At 44.2% G+C, this 21,103-nt stretch overlaps 2 long non-coding RNA genes across 2 annotated transcripts; one reads left to right on the top strand and one right to left on the bottom strand.

The window, feature by feature from the left end:
* Positions 1-2,522: 2,522 nt before the first annotated feature.
* On the bottom strand, positions 2,523-3,458 carry LOC124677914. Its single transcript, XR_006994272.1, has 2 exons — positions 3,271-3,458; positions 2,523-2,884 (listed from the first exon to the last, which is right to left on the bottom strand). It is a non-coding gene; the product is annotated as an uncharacterized LOC124677914 (long non-coding RNA).
* Positions 3,459-5,192: 1,734 nt separating this feature from the next.
* On the top strand, positions 5,193-5,844 carry LOC124677906. Its single transcript, XR_006994270.1, has 3 exons — positions 5,193-5,296; positions 5,579-5,652; positions 5,748-5,844. It is a non-coding gene; the product is annotated as an uncharacterized LOC124677906 (long non-coding RNA).
* Positions 5,845-21,103: the final 15,259 nt, after the last annotated feature.

Raw genomic sequence — 21,103 nt, 5'->3', positions numbered from 1 at the left:
ATGTACGCCCGAGCCTCGATGGAGAACTACTCCCTCCTCATGGGAGACAAGCAGCGTTGATGGAGATGGCGGTGGTGTCGATGGAGGAGCCTTCCGGGGCACTTCCCGTCCCGGCGGCGTGCCGGAACAGAGACTCCTGTCCCCCAGATCTTGGCTTCGCGATGGCGGCGGCTCTGGAAGGTTTCTCGTACCGTGGCTTTTTTCGTATCGAGGTTTTAGGTCGAGGGGCTTCTTATAGGCGAAGAGGCGGCGTCAGAGGGTCAACGAGGCGGCGGCACCATAGGGTGGCGCGGGCCACCCCCAGGCCGCGCCGGCCTATGGTCCCGTGGGCCTGTGGCCCCCTCTCGGTCCTTCCGGGTGTTCCGGAAGCTTCGTGGAAAAATAGGAACCCGGGTCTTGATTTCTTCCGATTCCGAGAATATTTCCTTACTAGGATTTCCGGAACCAAAAACGGCAGAAAACGACAACTGGCCTTTCGGCATCTCGTCAATAGGTTAGTTCCAGAAAACGCATAAATATGACATAAAATGTGCATATAACATGTAGATATCATCAATAATGTGGCATGGAACATAAGAAATTATCGATACGTCGGAGACGTATCAACGCCCCACGGCGATGGATTCGTCGTAGCTTCCCATGGCGGAACCCTCCCGGTTCCGGCCTCCTGACGCCGCTGTCCCCACGGTGGGCGCCAACTGTCGTTGCCTAATCGACGATGCCTCGGAGGAGGGATCCTCACGAGGGGGAGAAGAAGTAGGGGCCATAGGGCGGAGAGTCCTCGGGACGGTCGTACGCGATTTACCCAGCTTCGGAACACCTGCTCGAAGACAGGGACTACTGCTGCTTGTCTGGAATTATCTGGGCGCTTTCGCGTTGTTACAATGAGTTGTGGTTGTGCCTCTAGGGCTCCCGGGATCCGGCTTATAAAGGCGCACGGATCTAGGGTTTACACGAAGAGTCCTAGCCGGAATACAAGTTGCCTAACTACGATACAATGTCTTGCCGTGTACGTCAAGGATCCACCTTCCATCTATGTCGTGCAGGATCCGGATACCTTATGGGCCTCTACGGATCCGGCCCCCTTCGTAGGTCGGTTGGGATCCGGCTCCTCGCTCCTGGGCTAGACTTCATCCTTCAGGATCTACAGCAACTGGGCCGCCCGATGGGCCACATGCCACATCACCATCTGTGGGCCACCCGGGCTTGCCGGATCGAGACCACGCCGTTGATATACCCATAAAGTATACCCACAACAGGTGGTGGCGGCGGTAGAGAGGCTACATGCTCCATCACCATGGCCGAATGTTGGACGACGTCCTCCAGCCCTGGCAAGGACCACTTGGCGTCCTCGTCGGCCATTGACGCGGCCAGGGTGGCGGCAGTGGCCACCTCCTTGTCGTAGTTGTCAGGGACGACCGCCTCTAGCTTCACAACGGCTGAAGGAACATCCTTCATCTTGTCGTTCTACTAGTCATCACCGTAGAAGACCTCGTCTTCGTTGTCCTGGCGCAAGGCTTGTCGGTCCATCGGAGGAGGTGGAACATGGAGCCTCCCCTGTTCAGGTGCCACCCGTGTGGGAGGGAGACGTCGCGGTGGCGGAAGGGATCGCCCTGCACCCACGGCCGCTGCGCCTCTGCCGGCGGCGATCGCCGCTGTTGCGGCCCAATCGGTACGGAGGAAGAGCCTGTACCGCCGCCTATGGACTGGCAAACAGGAGCGGCTGCGGGGGTGGAAGGAGGAGGCGAGCGCGCTAGGGTACCGCCGAGGCGGAGAATCCTAGCAGCGCCACCGGCCGGACGATGATCCAGCCTCGTGGTCATTGGCGGTTTTCTTCATCCACCTCGGCAACTTCATCGTGGGCAAGATCGTGCAGGAGTGGCAATGATGGCGGCGGTGGAAGTGGGGGAGAAGTTGCGGGCGCGGTCGTGGTTTAAGTACCACTGGCCATCAGCGTCATCGGCTTCAATGTTGAAGCAGGAGTTGAGCGACAACCTTGATGGCAAATGTTGCCGCCAGTCAGCCTTCTGTTGTCGGGTCGCTTCCAAGTGGGCCCGCCGCACGCGCGGCCGGACACCTATGATATCCTCGTAGCGGCCGTGCCAACGCATCGGTTTCTCAAATTTAGGATGCCGATAGGTCACGGCGGGTCGATCCGTTTGCGTCGTTCCGATGATCGTGCGCGGTCTATTCGTCTGTACGCGCGGACCGTTTCGGTCATCCCAGAAACATTTTAGTCAGCCCGCTGGAAATGCCCTCGTTTCTCAGAATGCCCACCGTTTCCTCAGAAAAGAAGATAAAGAAAAAAGTCTGACATGCAATGAATCATGTAGGATCTAGCCAGGGGAGATGTGCGGGCGGCAGGATTAGTTAGCGCGGAATCAACTGCTACGGTATCGTGATTTGTTTAGGCCCGCGCTAGGCGTCGGTCGGGGGTTCGGCTCTCCTGCAGGGAGCCCTGCACGCACTATCCTGCAGGCCCAATAAATAAGAGACACATGTCCTGGTAGGCCCCACCTCTCTAATAACACAGCGTATATTTCTGATTCAGTTAATCTCCATAAACTTAGGTAACAGATTTTTTTCTACCCGCCAAACAATACCACCCCAGAATCTCCTTCCCCACGTGATTAGTTTCTCCTACAAATCTCGCCGGAAGTTGCAGCCCTAAAGATCAAAGAAATTGAGAACAAGTTAGTGGCTAGAAGCGATCTTCCGACACGCTCGCACAGGCTAGTTGCCGGAGGCGATCTTCCAGCACCCCGTGAGAAATTTCCTTTGCGTGGATCACAATCCAGAACAACGTTCTTCTTTCGCATGGAAGAAGCTCCTCCTACATCCTCTTCAACAGGTATGTAGTACTGGTACAACTTGAATCTGCAATCTATTCATTATTTGTGTCAATAGTCTAGAATACAGAGTAGACAAGATTAAAAAAGAACAAACAAAGAGTTTAACTTATGATGACCATAACAAGATAATCCTTTTTAAGTGGCTCGATGTTAAAGTTCTTGAGATGTAGTACTTGATCTTACCATTCATATTACAGCTCGATATGTAAGAATACTGGTTATGCACTAGTTTATTTCCTATGGTTTAGTTCTAAGTTAAACGTTGTCTTGGAGATTAAATTTTCCACAAGGAACTTCCAGCAATTTGTGTTCCCCATTGTAGTGATCCACAACATTTGATGTGATATAGTAAATAAATCCATATGCTACAAGGGGAGTAAGGCGTACATGGTTAATTAAGTGATGAACTATCGGTCACCTTTCACGTCGATGGCGAGCAGAGCTCCGTGCTCCTGCAGTCAGTAGCTAGCTCCCGCTTCCCCTCTCCCTGTGCGCCTCCTTGCCGCAGTGACAAGCTCAATCGACAGTGCACTTGCCGTGGTCGGGAGCTCAATCGACAACGCTGCCGCGCGGGCTCAATCGCCGAGGCCGCAGCCGCAAGCTCCGTCGAGGCCGCCGCCACTGCAGCGAGCTCCGTCGAGGCCGCGCCGCGAGCTCAATCGCCGAGGCCGCGTCGCGAGCTCAATCGCCGAGGCCGCCGTCGCGAGCTCAATCGCCGAGGACGCCGTCGCGAGCTCAATCGCCGAGGACGCCGTCGCGAGCTCCGTCAAGGCCGCCGCCGCGAGCTCAATCGCCGAGGACGCCGCCGCGAGTTCCGTCGAGGCCGCCGCCGCGAGCTCAATCGCCGAGGACGCCGCCGCGAGTTCCGTCGAGGCCGCCGCCGCGAGCTCAATCGCCGAGGCCGCCGTCGCCATCTTCTCACGAATCTCAGCTCGGTGTAGCAATGTGTGCAGGGGATCTCCTCGAGCAGTCAGAACAAAAGTGAGGGGATAAGAAAAGTTTCAGAAAAGAAAAAAACGAAAATACGTTATTAGAGAGGTGGGGCCTGCCAGGACAGGTGTCTTTTAATTATTGGACCTGCAGGATCAGAGCGCAAAAACCGGTTGCATGAGTGCTGTTCGATCTGACTTATCGCTGCAACTGCTGTCGTCCCGTCGCGCGATTCGTGCATGCATCCGCGGAAAAGTCGCCCCGTCGCTGTCGACATTTTGCATGTCTACCTGACTACCTCCGTGAGTGGAGAACGTGGGTGGAATCCACCCACCAATGGCCGGGACAGAGATCAGGTGCCTTGACGTTCACAAGGAGAGTACCTCAACTGCTAGCTTCACACACGTTAACTTTTACAAAAAAAAAATACTATTACTTACATCTTTACTATTAAATCTTTACTATTAAATAGGAGTTGGTCGTTTGACACTCAACGCACTTTGATGATCGTCGTTAGATGCATCTTGTCCATTCATTCTAAATCAAAGCCTCCGCTTAAAATCCATCCGTCCGATCTACTTTGCACTTTGCACTCACCTCTATTTTGGCCGTCCAATCACCTATCAACATTCCCTCAACGTCTAATTTGTTCTCGTCATTATTAGTGCTAATAAGTGCGAGATCAATCAAATCAAATCAGTAGTTCTTGCCTTGTTTTTGTCCTACGTCGTGCCACCCAACCCAGCTTGACATACAATCCACGTATTCCCGTTAAAGCCGATATGGAAAATAAAATTGGCCAGATCCCATCGTTTCCATTAAGTCGGCTCTTCGTGAAAAATCGGGATGTGATCCCCTTGTTCCATTAATCATGCCCCCTTGTGCTTGCCTGCTCCATGAGAAATTGGCTGCATCGCTCTCTTCTCTACTCCTCCGCGTCGCCGATGTCGATGCCGCGCGGGATCCTCGGTACGGTAGCGCCGACATAGCCCTACCACAGGAGGATGAGGAGCTTGTGGCCGCCGTCGTCACCGGGAAGATTCCTTCCAACTTGCTCGAGAACAAGCGAGGTGATTCCATTAATCATGCCCCCTTGAGCTTGCCTGCTCCATGAGAAATTGGCTGCATCGCTCTCTTCTCTACTCCTCCGCGTCGCCGATGTCGATGCCGCGCGGGATCCTCGGTACGGTAGCGCCGACATAGCCCTACCACAGGAGGATGAGGAGCTTGTGGCCGCCGTCGTCACCGGGAAGATTCCTTCCAACTTGCTCGAGAACAAGCGAGGTGACTGTCGGTGTGCGGCAAGGCTACGTCGCGAGGCCGTGTGGAGGATCATCGGGAGACATATCGAGGGACTACACGTCCATCCTCGGGGAGAGATCAATCCCTATGTATTACGTTTGTGGCGTCAGTCATGTCAATACTTCGGAGTTCTGATAGCTGCATCTTGGAGTGTTTGGCCATTTGAGCAGCGCACCAACGAAGCTGCAGACCACACACTACCTTGGTTGTCGGTATGGCTCATTTTATTGCTTCATTCTGATTTGCTTCATGGCAATATCTTAGTGTGATGGTCACAATTCTTATACTACCTCCGGTCGTGTTTAATCGACGCGAACATGCACCTGGGCAGTGTTTGGCGTGAAATTAAATACCATCGGAGAGAGCACATGCTAATAAAATGCTCTAGCTCTTCTTTGTTTTGTTTGGCCTTCCCTCCTTTGCCTGCATCATGTTTAGATGCTTGCAAGGTGTTTGCTGAAATACTTTACCTCTTGTTCTCTGAAATGCTTTAGGTATTGTTCTTTGAAGCAAGGTGTCAAGTTGCCCTTAAGGACACAAGGGAAACATCAGAACATTAGATGTCCAAGTATGGTCTACTTTCAACTTATAATCACAATGAAATCATCCGGCACTTGACCCACTTAACATTGCAATCTCTTCTTAACCAGTGGATGATTGCAGGGCATGGCATCGTGCACTTGGAGATGCTGGGCTTGAAGAAGAGCTTTGCCACTCTGGATCAACCTCGCCACCAAGAACTTTTTATTTTATTTTTGGCATCCTTCATTCTCAAAGTATATCATTTTAAGCACTTCTATCGTTTACTGAAATGTGCTGCGATAAGTCCTAATTTTTATTTATGTTAATGCTGTCATGTGTAGAAAGGACAGAGAGGGGATGAAGACAACAGAGGAGCGAAAAGGAAATGACAGGGAAAATAAACAGGGGGTAATTTTTCTTTGCCTATCTCAAACTTAAAGGGGCAGAGAATTGTTCAAAAGGTGATATGTTTTATGGTGCATTTCATTTAATATTAGCTGCATTGGTTCTGAAAAAGGAGACCAAACAAATACTTTGTGTTGGAGCACTCCGGTTCGTGCAGTCAGTTGTGCCTATGTCTTCTCTGTAGGCGGTGGTGCAAGTGGGAGGTGATGTATGCTCACACGGACGCGGACAGCATGCAGCTGATTAGTTGACATTCAAGTTCCTACACGAAGTGCAAATTTGCATACTTCCCTTACTAAAATCCTGAACATGTAGTAGTAGTTATCTTTCTGTCTTTTGCAAAGGGAGTTTAGAAAATGGATGCAATGTGCAAGCGATGATTTCTCTATTGCGTGAGTCATATCCAAGGCAATGCACTCACAAGTTTATCTCGAAAGTACAGTTTACCAATTTCATGTTTACAATTATTCATGATTTTTTAAATTTAGCTCAAACAAGCATTTGATTAATATTTATATTGGTGTATTCATAATACTTTTCATTTGCTGCAGTCCTAAAATGATAAAAATATCAACGGTTTTAAAGGAGACTGGCAGATTCGAAGGTGAGAACTGCTGCAATATTGTCATTAGGAACAAATATTTAATATGTCTTGGTATACTTGTCTTGCATAGTTCTCATGCTTTTGAGCACCTCATGTCCCTCCCTCTCACTATTGCTGCACTAAGTCGATGCTGGTCAAGACATCTAGGTACTATGTACAATACAATTTCTTGGATTCCGTTGACCATGACTTATATTCCTTACAATAGCACAAGATATAGAAAAAGCCTATTTTTGTGGAGTTCCTATCTTATGTGGGTTAAACGTTGATTTACAAAACAAAATAGTGGTCAGTGTACTCATGCTATTATTATCAAATGATGAGTATTTTTTTTTATTTGAGCACTATTCTCTGCTAGATATCGTTGTACAGTTTGTTATTTACCATGGTTCAAAATTCTCTTGGAGCATACAAGGAGGAGTTATCGTAGATGATAAAATTTGATTATCTGGTTGCAGACTATAGTAGGATGTAATTGCAGTCCTTGGTAGACAAGAGGAGAAAAACCTGGGCCACATTCGACCTCCGTGTCACACCTTAGAAGGGACAGATTGAGATGCTTAAGGAGAAACTAGGATTTTACGTTAGTTAAGCTCCATTTTAGTATGCCGAGGATATTTCATCAGCTATATATTTTCTTGTTGAAATGCAGCTTTGTGAACTTCTTCAAGGTAAATTTTGATTAGATTTTACATCTCTTTATTAAGATGTTTGAATTCAGTATGTATTCTTATAAATTTGTAATGTATGTTTCTTGACTTAATGCAACATTTAGATATCTTACTTGGTGTACAAGACCAAAACATATATTTATTGATGAATCATTTGGTTAAGTTGATGAGTTACCCTGAGATTACCTATATTAGTATAGGTCTTCAAAAGCATTTGCAGATGCGAATAAACCATATTTAGTTATGCAAGCTATATTTTTTAACTAGGAGAATCGCAGCGGTTTTGTGTTGGCTATTAATTTTACCATTGCAAGAAGGTGATTTTAGAATTAAATTTAGGTGCCTTTGGAGAGAACTGATTGTACTAGATGATCTGCCTTAAGATATTATTTTTTCCAGAAATGAAGAAGTTCAGTGCATGAAATCTTCATTGTTACCAGGTGATGATTCAGCTACGATTAAGTTGTGATACGAATTGCTAGATGACTTGATATTAACATACTCCCTCCGATCCTAAATATAAACCATATAATTTTTGGCACGAATATTAGAGAACGCACTTCGAGGTAAAGCTAGAGCAGATTTGGGCAAGATTACTCCTAACTAATTGCCGTGAGAAAATAGAGGAGTTCACATTAGGTAAGTAAACATAAAAAATATTCTAAAATAAATCTCCATACAAGTAATACAAAGCAATATATATTATATGTTAGAATTTTTCTCAAAAAACTATATGGCTTATATCAAGAAACAGAGGGAGTATTATTCTTCTATTATAACTGAAACACAGGTTGTCGTAGACTCAACCATCGGATATGAGCTCAGCTCGCCATATCTCGCCTCCATCATCCCATCCTGGTACTCCTCCACCCCTTTGGGTGGTGGTGGGATTAAGAGCTCTCATGTGATTCTCAAGAATGATTTATGCTGAACGACAATGGCAGCAGATGATTGAGGCAAAGATAATGCACATGGAGACCTTTAAGGACGTTGTTAATCTTCTCTAAAAGATTGTAAATGTTCTTTTGGGACTGAGTTGTTTCGTACGCATAGTCTATAAAAGATTGTTGACAAGAATTTTAGTGAAAATCTTGCTACAATTTACTTCCTTATATTTTACTTACCACCGCAACTATACGGTAACACTTGGCAGAAATTCTTTATGGTTGAAACTACACGAGTGCATGTGATAGAGCATGAATAAGCCAATGATCACAGAATGTTGTTTTAGTGTTTAAACTGCACTCCCAATTTCCATTACATACTGGACAATTTAGTGACATATTTCCCTAATAAAATTGACTGTTCATTGTGTGAATTGAGTGTTTGCTTTTCACAATTTAGTGTATTTTAAATGAGATGATACATGACTAAATAATTTATTACTATTTCATAGGCGACGGTCAACAATGGAGATATAATAACTTTCAGGAGGAAATACAATCAGCCTATCTTGTTGTTCGTACTGTCAGTTGGCTTTGTGCAAGAATTGTTTCGTATTCTGTGCCCTTTGTACAATCTGGCACATAAATTATTCTGCAAGAAAATATGTATTGTGAAAGATAAAGAGTATGACTTTCAGAGTTCAGTTCGAGTAACTGAAACTGGATGCTCTTGTGGACTATCTTGTCATTTAAAATTGCTAATTAAGATGTTCTATTTGTTGGCTTATGCTTCACATCACCATGAATATTGACATGCCTTATGTTTACATGTGCATTGGATAAAATTTAAAACCCGTAGCAACGCACGGGCATTTAACTAGTTATTACTAAATTTCATGTACGATTTCTTCACAACGCACTAAGTTTTAATTTCGTACAACATTTTCGTGAATTTTGTGGGGATGATGTTAAAGTTGTAATTTCGTACAACATTTTATGAATACAATATTTTTGGGTAATGGATTTTTTCGTAATGATTCTTTAAAATCGATCGCTAGTTGTTGCTCGATCCATCGGCAAAATAAAATCAACCGTTCTCCTCGGTGTCCGATTGGGTGGATCTGATTCGGCACGTGTTATGTAGCAAATCCTCATCACATTTTTCATGACATGTTATGAAAAAAGTAAAAAGTTACACATCAATTCAAAATAGTAATGCATCAAATCTGTGGTTATGCAACAATTTCTCACAACATTTTTTATGAAGATGTTGTAATCGCGCAAAAAAAATTTGCAACAAAAAGTGGTTAAACAACAAATATTTTGTTGCTTCTATAACAAAAGATTTGTTCATGAACAACTTTAGGAAAAAATGACACTCTAGTTTATCTCAAGCAGAGAGTATTACAACAAAAAATCATGACCCTATGTATAAAAAATATATAATATTACAACAAAATTATGAAAATGTTTTTTAAACATAATGATTGAAGAACAACAAAATTTGGGGTAGTTTTGTTTGCAACATAACTTATTTACACTTATGGTAAAAAGTAGCACGTGTTTACAACATTTAAGAAACACATAAGAAACAACAAAAATTCAAGGTAAAAACCAAGTTGTAACAAACATCTGGAAGACCTTGGAACATCTATGGTGTGATGTTACAATAAAATTAATATACCATTGTCACATTTTGAAATCAATTAGGCAATATAAAAAAATCTCAGGAATAAACAACTTGCGGCGAACGCCTAGAAAACATTGCAACATCTCGCTTGTTAATTCCCAACAAAACTCATACGAGTTTGTTACAAATTTAAAACACGTATACACTGTAAAAAAACCTGAGGAAAACAGGAACTTGTAGCAAACACCTAGAAAATCTTACAACATTTTATCTGTTCTTTTGGACCAAGACTCATACGTGTTTGTTACAATTTGGAAGCATGAATGCAACATTATTAAATCCGAGGAAATCACTAACTTGTAAACATCCAGAAACCTTGCATACATTGCTCAAGTGGTTTTACAACAAAACTCATACACGTTTCTTACTTGAAATCACATATTCAACATCGTCCATGGCATCCCCGATCTCACTAATTTGGCATCATAGATCTCGCTTATTCGGCATCACCGACCAGGGTGAAGCCATCTTCCTTAGCTACTCATGAGCTCCCGGTGCTTGCTTCCGAGCTCGACGGACCATACTGCAGCCCCTGATTTAGTGCATGATCATAACATATTTTAACAGACACCAAAAGTCATCGGAGCACCATGATCATAAACATTTTTAGCGAACACAGAAAACATGAAGTAGGTTACTGCATGCGAATGGATTTGGGCAAGACACACGCCAGAGTCGCCTGAGTCCAAGTGTTTCATTAAAAAATGTTCGTTAGCTACATGGACTAATCCTCACAGGTTGTTGAAAAAATATTAACTGTTGTAGATCCACGGTGTGAAAGTTGAATTTTGTTCAAGCGGTCCTAGCAGACGTTTTTTAATGCCATTGCAGATGATACCATTGGCTTTCTTGACTTGACCATTGGTTTGGGGATGTGCAACTGACGCGAAGTGCAATTTGATGCCTACTTCTGCACAGTACGCCTTGAACTCCTTCGACGTAAAGTTGTTGCCATTATCTGTGACGATGCTGTGAGGTACTCCAAATCGAAAAACGATGCCCTTCACGAACTTTATTGCTGATGCTGCATCTGGTGAATTTATTGGCTTCGCTTCTACCCACTTGGTGAATTTATCGACAGCAACCAACAGGTACTCATATCCTCCTGGCGAAGCTTTGTGAAACTTGCCTACCATGTCGAGTCCCCATTGGGCAAAGGGCCACGACAATGGTATTGGCATTAGTTCTGCCGCCGGAGAGTGCGGTTTTGCGGCAAATCTCTGGCACGCGTCGCAAGTTCGTACTATCTCTTTTGCGTCCTCGATTGCTGTCAACCAGTAGAATCCTGCCCGAAAAACCTTGGCTGCAATAGCTCGACTGCTTGCGTGGTGACCACATATTCCTTCATGCACATCCTTTAGGATTATTCTTCCTTCTTCGGGTGTGACACACCTTTGCAAGACGCCTGAAATACTTCGCTTATATAACTCCCCTTTGACCACTGTGAAAGCTTTGGATCGTCGAATAACTCGCCTTGCTGGATCGTCGGGTATTTCTTTTCTGAGGATATACGATATGTACGCTTGCATCCAAGGGACTTCTACCATCATCACAAGTTCTTGGTCCTCTTCGTCCTCCACGGTTTCTTTGAGAGACGCCGAAGTTTTTTCTGCTTTTGCTTTTTTCTGCATCTTCTTCGGCTTCGTTGATCTCTTCGCTATTTCTTCCCAAAATACGCCTGGTGGGATTGCAAGGCACTGCGACCCGATGTTTGCGAGGACGTCGGCTTCATCGTTGCTCAATCTACTGATGTGATTTACCTCGCATCCATCAAACAGCTTCTCAAGCTCATTGTACACCTCCTTGTATGCTATCATTGACTGCATCACATTGGTTCATAACTTGCTGAGCCACCAATTGTGAGTCGCCAAAGATTTTTAGTCGAGTTGCACCGCAAGCTTTCGCCATCTTCATCCCGTGTATGAGGGCTTCGTATTCTGCTTCATTGTTGGATGCGTTTGGGAACGTCATCCGTAGGACATATTTTAACTTGTCGCCTTCAGGTGATATAAGTATCACTCCTGCGCCAGCTCCTTCTACTCTCTTGGATCCGTCGAAGTTCATGGTCCAAGTTCTTGACAAATCTGGGGGTCCCGTGTTTTGCAGCTCCATCCATTCTGCGATGAAGTCTGGCTTTGATTCACACACCACCACTAGACGTCCTACACCATAGCCCGTACGTGTATAGTGGAAGGAAAAGCAGTCGTGTAGTCCTTTCGTGTTTCATCCACACAACGAAAATGTGAGAACTGAGAGATGTAGAAACTTGCATGCGCATGGGTGGGACCCGGCTGGAAAGGTAGCGAGCAAAGAAAGCTACAATAGAAACCAGCGCACGAGTAGGACCTGGGTTGAAAGGCAGCAAGCGGGGAATTAAGTGCGCGCGAGTCGGTACGACCGATCAGAAGGGGCGATCGGTCGGCTGATTTCAAGCGTTTTCCATTTGTTTAGCGGGAGGATGGATAGGCGGACTGACGGAAAATGTTTGTGGAGTCAATCGTTGATCTGATGGTCGATGGTCATGATACGCTTAGATCACCAGCCTCACTTCCTTTTTTATATTACTAGGAAAAATGCCCGTGCGTTGCATCGGGATAAAAAAAAAGTTGCGTCGTGAAAAATATTGTTGAATATTTTCTAGACCTGCTGAGTTTTAGTACTCCTTAAATTCATTATTTGTTATGGGGGCGAAACATATTTTCCATCTAAATTCACGCAATTTTTTTGAAAGAACAGAATAGAAAAATTACTTAGGTGGGAAATTTGAGAAAACGATAGAGTAAACTTGCTACCGCATATCTTCTACGTATCGCAGGTCGTGCTTGTCCTCAACCTGCTCCAAGTGTTACAAACTTTCGCGGATCTTCCCCTTTTGGAGGTGCACAACCTCTCCGGTGCAAAGAGGAATCACATGATGAAGATAATCTTTTCTTTACCTATCATAGTCTACCTGCAGAGTTTTCGTACTCCTAAAAATCATTTTTTGTTAATAGGATGAAACGTATTTTCCATCTAAATTCATGAAGTATTTTTGAAACAACTATTTTGTGTTTAGAAGGATTTGGGGTTTTCAGTTTCTTCCTCTGTTTAACTGTAAAATCTCGGGTTCCCTCCATTTGTTCGCCAGACATAATCACAGTCTGCAGCAGTCCTTTTGTGATAATTTACTGGGGAACAAAACGTGAACGCCACAATGTTAAGTACTCCAGCAGACATTGTTAGATCGAGCAAAAATTCTATCAGTCCAGGAATCCCATGGAGCAGATCGAGTTTATAAAGCGAAAGAGTCAGCCAGTTTGAGTCTTCCATGCCAGTTCTTGGCCTTGTCATACCGTCAGCTAACATAACCAGTTTGAGTTGAAAATCTGACATCAGTATGAGTGAAAGCAAAGTTGCTGCAGGATTGAAATCGTGATTATTTGGCCAGCAACAATGGATGAATAGATAGATTAATGATGAACCACAGAAGATTTCACCAAGGATTGTCAATTACGGTTTCAGCTAGTGAACGAGCTTCTGTATCCTGAGCTGCAGCTCCCGCATCCTCCGCGACCACACGCGCTGCAGCGCCCGCAGCATATCCGACTCGCGCAGCTGCCCCGCTGTCGGCTTCGGCGAGGCAGCGGGCCGTCGTCGACCCCTAGACGGCTCCTCCAACTCGACTGGCTCAATTTCGTCGTCCCGCGCGTCTCCAAAGAAGACTCCTGGCAGGCAGCCTGTTGTGGAAGCGGGCGACCGGCAGCAGTGGCGAGTATGATGAGGACGAGCAGTTTCAGACTTTCTGTTCGATCAGTAGGCTCCGCCTTAGATCACTCCTTGATTGGCTCGCCAGCACGGCGGTACGTGCGTGCGGACAGCAGGAGTGGCCTCGGCCCCTTGCATCTCTTCTTCATCCGACCTTTGTTGCATCGGCGGATTGTGCCACCATGTACCCCTCGCCGGCCCGTCCCCAATTCGTCCAGCACCGCGTCCTCGGCCTGTGCTTGCGACCAGCAGCGGCGAGCTCTAGTTCCCAGCCGCAGAGGCTCCTATTCCTACTTGACTTGTGTTGAAATATTGGATCCATTTTTACTGCTCCACATTAGATTTTAGATTAATCTTAAAGCTCACATTGTGACAGTCCATGTGAGTTTGAGCCCAAGTAGGTGGCAGCTCACTAGGGAGTGACAAAAGGTGGAAAGTTTAGTCTCACATGGAAAGTTGGGAGGAAGTTAGACCACCTTATAAGATGGGTTGTTCCACCACTAGTAAGTGAGTAAGAATAGGAGTGGTTCACGCGCGCTCCTCCTCCTCCTCGCTCGCTCGACTCGACTCGACTTACACCTAGGGTTTCCTGAGCCTATATAATCTCTTGCCCGGCTACCGCAGAAACACATCTAATACACGAGTTAGGGTTTCCACCTCTCTCCGCTTGTGCCGCCATCGTAGCCTACTCCATCCCGCCCTCCGGCGTGCACCGGCGAATGGGAGAGCAGGCCTCCGGAACCACCTCCACCAGATTGGTACGTGCGGCATATCTCGATCTGTTTAGCGATGGATGTTGTACCGTTTGCTCTGCTACTGTTCATGTTGATCAATGCATCTAGTATGTTCGAGTTTCACATGTTAGTAGTTACTGTCGTCATGCTTAATATTCTGGAATTAATCATGAAAATTGTGCCTAATTATCCAACAATCCAAAAACCTGATTGTAGGCAATTTCCTGAGTTAACTATGGCTGGTTTTGCTGATGCACTGAGGTCGGATAAGTTTACCAGTGTGCACTTAAGAGGTGGCAGATTAAGGCCACGCTCTAGCTTACATATCTGAAAGTATTCTAAGTTAGTACACTACAAAGGAAAACCATTTTTTTGACAAATCACTTTCGTCATGTGAAGGCCAATTTTCGTCAAGGATTACTTCGCGGTGACGAAATTTGATCGTCATGGGGTTCGTCAAGGAAGCTCCGTCATAAAATATCGGGGGTGACGGTATGCATTTTTCGTCAACGTCAAATGTTTGATGGTGACGACACCGCAAATTCGTCAACATCGAAGGTTGATTGTTGACAGACAGGTTTGTTACAAAAAATTGCAACTTTCGTCAATATCTAAATCTTGGGAAGTTTCTGATTGGTCCAAAAAAAACATACGTGGCCTTACATATGGGTCCCATTTGGCTTCTGACAACATGGGTCCGACGGCGCTGACGTGGATATCTTTCATGTGGGACCGCCATGGTGCTGACTGGTGGGACCCACAAAATATTATGACAAGGTGGACCCATAATATTCTGACCGGTGGGATCCACAAAATTCAGACAAGTGGGACCAGGTTGTTGCCGACATATGGGTCCCAATAATGCTGACTGGTGGGACCCACAAATTCTGACAAGTGGGACCAGAAGTTGGTGCCACGTGGTTTCATTTAATAGTGACGTTGTGACATTTTCCGTCACCTTTTGAATTTGACAAAATTTGAGAGCATTTGAATTATTTGCGAAATTTGGGAAACAAAAAAAACTGGCGAAATATATAAAAATAGACAATAAATATCATACATAAATGGTGGCACAAGAAGTATATATGTCTCTCACAGACCGAAAGATTCATAAGAAAAATTACAATTGGAACACAAAGAAATTAAAAGACCTATGATTAATAATGTTGTAGGACGGTGGTGCAATAGATTAGTTGTCCTGGGATTCAGACATGGATGGTGGCTGGGATGTCCTCAAGAGCAAATTAAGCACGGCATCCATTTCTCTCTGCCTGTTTTCATAAGCCAGAGTCTTTTCTTCTTGGGCTTTCTTCACATCTTCAAGTTCTTCCTGCTACTTCTTCCTGATCTCTTCAAATTTTTGATCTTGTTCTTGCAGTCTTGCCTGCATCTCACTGTGGTTCCTTTCAGCTGCCTGTATGGAGTTCTGCTCTTGATCTGCCAGTCTTTGTTGTAGCTCTCGGATGCGTGTAGGCTGAGACAGAAGACTTCCTGGAGCTTGTTGCGATGCCCAATCTTGGTAGGAATGTGCTGTTGCAGGTGGTGGATGGGCTTTTCTCGCTCAGAACTAGCTGAACAATTTGCAAATCAGTCAAATCTGGTTCATCTTCATTGCGTGGCGCCGCTTTTTTTGCCACCATTTTATCCTGCATAAAGATTACAATCATTGCATGGACAACATACAAAACTGGAATATATTATATTGTGCTAATATGAAATATTTCTTACATATGCACTTTTTGCTTCAACACTCATAATGTTATCTTTGTTAGTGTGTGTGATTCTAAAAAATTCAATTGGAGAGGTTTCTTCTTCCTGCTGCTTAGCCTTCTGCTTGAAAAAATGTAGAATGCACATTACCATTGTACACTGTGTATGACAGAAGTATGAACTGTATGGAGAAATTCAGAACACTTACTACATGTTCCCAGTGAGCAACATAGCTTCGAGATCCGGTGGTATGGAAGCTCGTTTCAAAGCTTCTCTCGTTCTTTCCATTTTTTACACACACTCCCTATGTTCGGTACATGCATTTTATTTATCCAGATCGGGGAAATGTAAGAATTCGATAGTTGTTATTGAAAGGAATAACGTTTATGTACACGGTACTTCTCATCAAACCATCTCTTCACCAGTTCTTTCCAGCTTTTCTCTTCTACATGATCTGGCTTCTTCAGATATGCTTGCTCCACTGTGAGATTTTTAATTTTGGGCCAATACTCCTTTTTAAGCCTATATTGGAACTGCCAAATACTAACTTGCAGCATATCAGTGCACACATCTTGAGCCACCTCATCATTTTTGTCCATAGTAAACTTTCCCTGCAAAATAGTGATGCATTAATCAGTAGATTATTAGATAGTTGATCATGTAGCATACTAATTAGGTTAAACCAAGATTGTACAGGACTCACCGCTACTGTATTTATAGCATGAGGAATGACATGCTTGAGAGTTTCATCTTTCTTGTACTGTGTCCAGTGTGTTGCAAGCGGCATTTTGGCACGGATGTGAATACCAACCTCACTGCGCTCAGCTTTGCTGACTGGATATAATCCTTGGGTCTCCGACACCGAGCGGTGAAGTCAATTTGCATCTTATTGCCACCATTTCTTCTTGTGTACTCATGTAGTCCATGGCCCATGGTAGGTCTGCGTACACCTCTCTTTCTCTTAGTACCGCCAGATGTTGTCAATGTCTCTGAAATAAGAGAGATGAAATGATTCTCTTTTATATGAAAATATGCGGTGCAGTGTTTAGTTTTTACAAACTTTCATACCTTGCTGCTGAAAGTTTACAATTTGATTATCCTCAGGAGATGAGTTGCTGCCTCCAGATGTCATGATCTGGTTAGGTGAGGGTGCTCCTTCGGTGTTCGACCAGCAGTGGCCGTCGGCTCATCGGATGACCCGGCTTCGAGTTCAGTCGTTGCCATTGATCTTGTTGCAATGTTGGATGGTGCAACTTCTGGTCTGGATCGCTTCTTGTGTGCAACTGTTGCAGAAGAAGCAACTATCTGCAAGCAAAGTAGAGGCTACATTAGTAGGAAACATTTAGCATGTACGTATTTGCTATCATAGTTCAGACATAGTTCCACTGACACTGAGCTGAAGTTTTGCCGATAGTCGCGGCTGATCCTCATCCGAATGAAGATCATCGGCGGCATTAGATATCTCTTCCGGATTCGGTTCGTACGAAGGGTTCTCTTCGACCTCCTTATCTTGGCGATCTGTGTCCTTTAGATTGTTACTAGTTCCTATTTGTCGCCCACCATACACTAATGAACGTGCAAAACCAGAGAAATCTTGGTGAATTTTGTGGCCAGGTCCATATCTGTCAGCCAAAACTTTTTCCATGCGTACAATATTTTCTTGCATTTGTTTCTCCTTGACAAGCTCATATGCCGGCTTGACGGGGTTTTCTGCTTCCGCTGAAATAATCGGAAGAGCGGAGCGTGAAAAAAACATAAGAGGGGGCCAATTCCATAGAAAACAGCAAATAATTGTCTTTGCAAAATATTGTACAGTAGCAAATGATTGAAAACATAAGAGTCTACGTATGATGTCGGCGAACAAAACATAAGAGGGGGCATATGCCAGGCTAAGGGACATCATGTGCTTTTAGATATCTACTCGTAACAAATAATTTTCAATGGGATGCAGCCAAGTCCCTCTACTTTTGTTTGAAGTCGTAATCATGATGCACCATTTCTACCTGATTAATCTCTTATCTCAGTTACTTACGCACATGCGCACCAAAAGCATCATTGAGGTTACAAAATTAGAATCAGAAAAGAACTTAAAGGAAGTATGTTTTGTGATCACCTAGATATGGCTCAATTGTTTGGTAGTTTGGTTGATAGCCTTTGGACCTGATCAACCTCCTAGATGTAGAGTTAATTGACACATGAGACTCCCCTCGGACACTGAATTATGCATGTCTGTTGATAGCTGGTTTCAATCCGTTATTGGACAACTACCACCTCACATGGTGGATACTACCCTTCCGGTTGCTTGGCGGGCTTGGTATGCACGTAATGAGGTTACTCATGATAAGCCTCTACCCCCTATTATTGGGTCTCACCGATTTCCGAGTGGATATATCAAGCTGATCGGGGATGTGAAGTCCATTCCTACGGAGAACCTAGTTAAAGGAAAACAGCCAACTTCACTAGTGGGTATGGCACCGAGTGCCGACGCAACGTGTGACTCCATCTTTAAAGCCTTGGACTAAGCCACCGATCTGGATGGATTAAGTCGTCGATTGATGGGTCTTATAGTTACGGTGAATTTGTTGGTGTTGGAACAGGTTGTTGGAATCTGATCTCAATGTAACCCATCCTGTCTAATAAAGTTCCTTTTTTACCCGCAAAAAAAAATTGACACATGAGACAAATTTCACAAGAAATGAAATTGATTTGGGAAACATGGGCATTTTTAGGCTGAAATTTGATTTTTGACTTTTGAAAGACATAGATAAACAAAAATTGTGGAAAGAAATAGACTGATGAAACAAAGTACATGATTCAAAAAACTTCATTATATTGTTAAGACGTGCATTGCACGTGCAAACTAACTAGTTCCATAGAAAACGAGCAAACAATTGGTCTAGATCAAACTCGCTTCCCTCCGAAGCCGAGGAATAAAAGTCCGAAGCAATGTCGTTGTTCATCGTAGCTCGTCGGACTGTTTTCGGCAACGGCTGGAATTAGTTCGGTTAAGTGTTTCGGCAAACAATTGTCTATGCAAAAGATTGTACAAAGACGGGATGGCAAAGATTGTATAGCACGGCATGATTGTCTCTGGAATAAAAACGATAAACCCTATACGTATGATGTCGGGATTGGATCTATCAAATATGCAAGATCTAGATATAGGTCAAACGGGCGTGGTAGACATGTAAAACCGATCTCTCGATCGAACCATCCGAAAAACACAACAACAAGCCGATCACCGATAGATTTACCTTGGGGTTTCTTCGAGCTGGGCGCCTTCTTCGGCGTGTGTGCGCGATTTTCCTTCCCCCCGACGTTTCGACGACTGCCAGCCATGGCGACCACCGGCCGGGGAGATAGATGCGAGATGGAAGAACGTCCGGCAAAGACACCGGATTGGGGTGAGCACGAGAGGATGAGGTCGGGGGGTGGGGAGTTAAGATGCTCGTAAATCATGGGGGAGAGGCACGAAGTATATAAGGGAGGGCGAAATATTTGATAGGTGGGGTGCGCGGGAGGAGTGGAGAGAACAAAAAATTTGGGCGTTTTGGCAGCCGGCGTACTACAATTTGGAGGGAACAAGTTTTTGTCGTGAAAGAAAAAATATTACTCTGAAAATGGAACTGTACATGTATATTTTAATTAAAAAATGACAGAAAACGAGTAAAACTCATAATAAATGCTAAATTCAATGTAAAATCATCGGTAACTAGTGGGACTGAGTAAATGTTGTGACATTCATGTGGAAAATTCAAATTTAAATTTTTCATGAGGTTTGGTGTAGTTTGATGTGAATTTACACAAGTGAGGGCATTTTCGGCATAACGGTCGAATCGTTGACCCCGGAAGTTGTAAAACCTTTTGCATGTGAGGTATATTTGAGAACACATCCCACATATACATGTTATTATTCACACATGTGAGATTTTGTCTGAAAACACTTGTGAAACCTCATGTTGGTTGGGTCGATCCATGTGTGGACCCACATCGATCATGTCGGTGAAGGGCTCTTTTTCAAGCAAGCTGCACTTCAAAGACTCAGATTGAGCTGCAAATTTTTGTGAGTGTTCATGAAGGGTAGGTATGTGTGCGTGAGGAGTTTCAGATTTTTCTGACAATTTTAGGTGTTTGTATATTTTTTAACTAAAAAATGACAGAAAACGAGTAAAACTCATAATAAATGCTAAATTTAATGTAAAATCATCATTAACTAGTGGGACTGAGTAAATGTTGTGACATTCATGTGGAAAATTCAAATTTAAATTTTTCATGAGGTTTGGTGTAGTTTGATGTGAATTTACACAAGTGAGGGCATTTTCGGCATAACTGGTCGAATCGTCGACCCGGAAGTTGTAAAACCTTTTGCATGTGAGGTATATGTGAGAACACATCCCACATATACATGTTATTGTTCACACATGTGAGATTTTGTCTGAAAACATTTGTGAAACCTCATGTTGGTTGTGGGTCGATCCATGTGTGGACCCACATCGATCATGTCGGTGAAGGGCTCTTTTTCAAGCAAGCTGCACTTCAAAGACTCAGATTGAGCTGCAAATTTTTGTGAGTGGTCATGAAGGGTAGGTATGTGTGCCTGACGAGTTTCAGATTTTTCTGACAAATTTAGGTGTTTGTTTATTTTTTTAATTAAAAAATGACGAAAAAACGAGTAAAACTCATAATAAATGCTAAATTCAATGTAAAATCATCATTAACTAGTGGGACTGAGTAAATGTTGTCACATTCATGTGGAAAATTCAAATTTAAATTTTTTATGAGGTTTGGTGTAGTTTGATGTGAATTTACACAAGTGAGGGCATTTTCGGCATAACGGTCGAATCGTCGACCCCGGAAGTTGTAAAACGTTTTGCATGTGAGGTATATGTGAGAACACATCCCACATATACATGTTATTGTTCACACATGTGAGATTTTGTCTGAAAACACTTGTGAAACCTCATGTTGGTTGTGGGTCGATCCATGTGTGGACCCACATCGATCATGTCGGTGAAGGGCTCTTTTTCAAACAAGCTGCACTTCAAAGACTCAGAT

The sequence above is a fragment of the Lolium rigidum genome, chromosome 1 (genome assembly GCF_022539505.1).
Source record: "Lolium rigidum isolate FL_2022 chromosome 1, APGP_CSIRO_Lrig_0.1, whole genome shotgun sequence".
NCBI classification, from domain to species: Eukaryota; Viridiplantae; Streptophyta; class Magnoliopsida; order Poales; family Poaceae; genus Lolium; species Lolium rigidum.
This window is presented reverse-complemented; position numbering and strand designations above follow the sequence as displayed.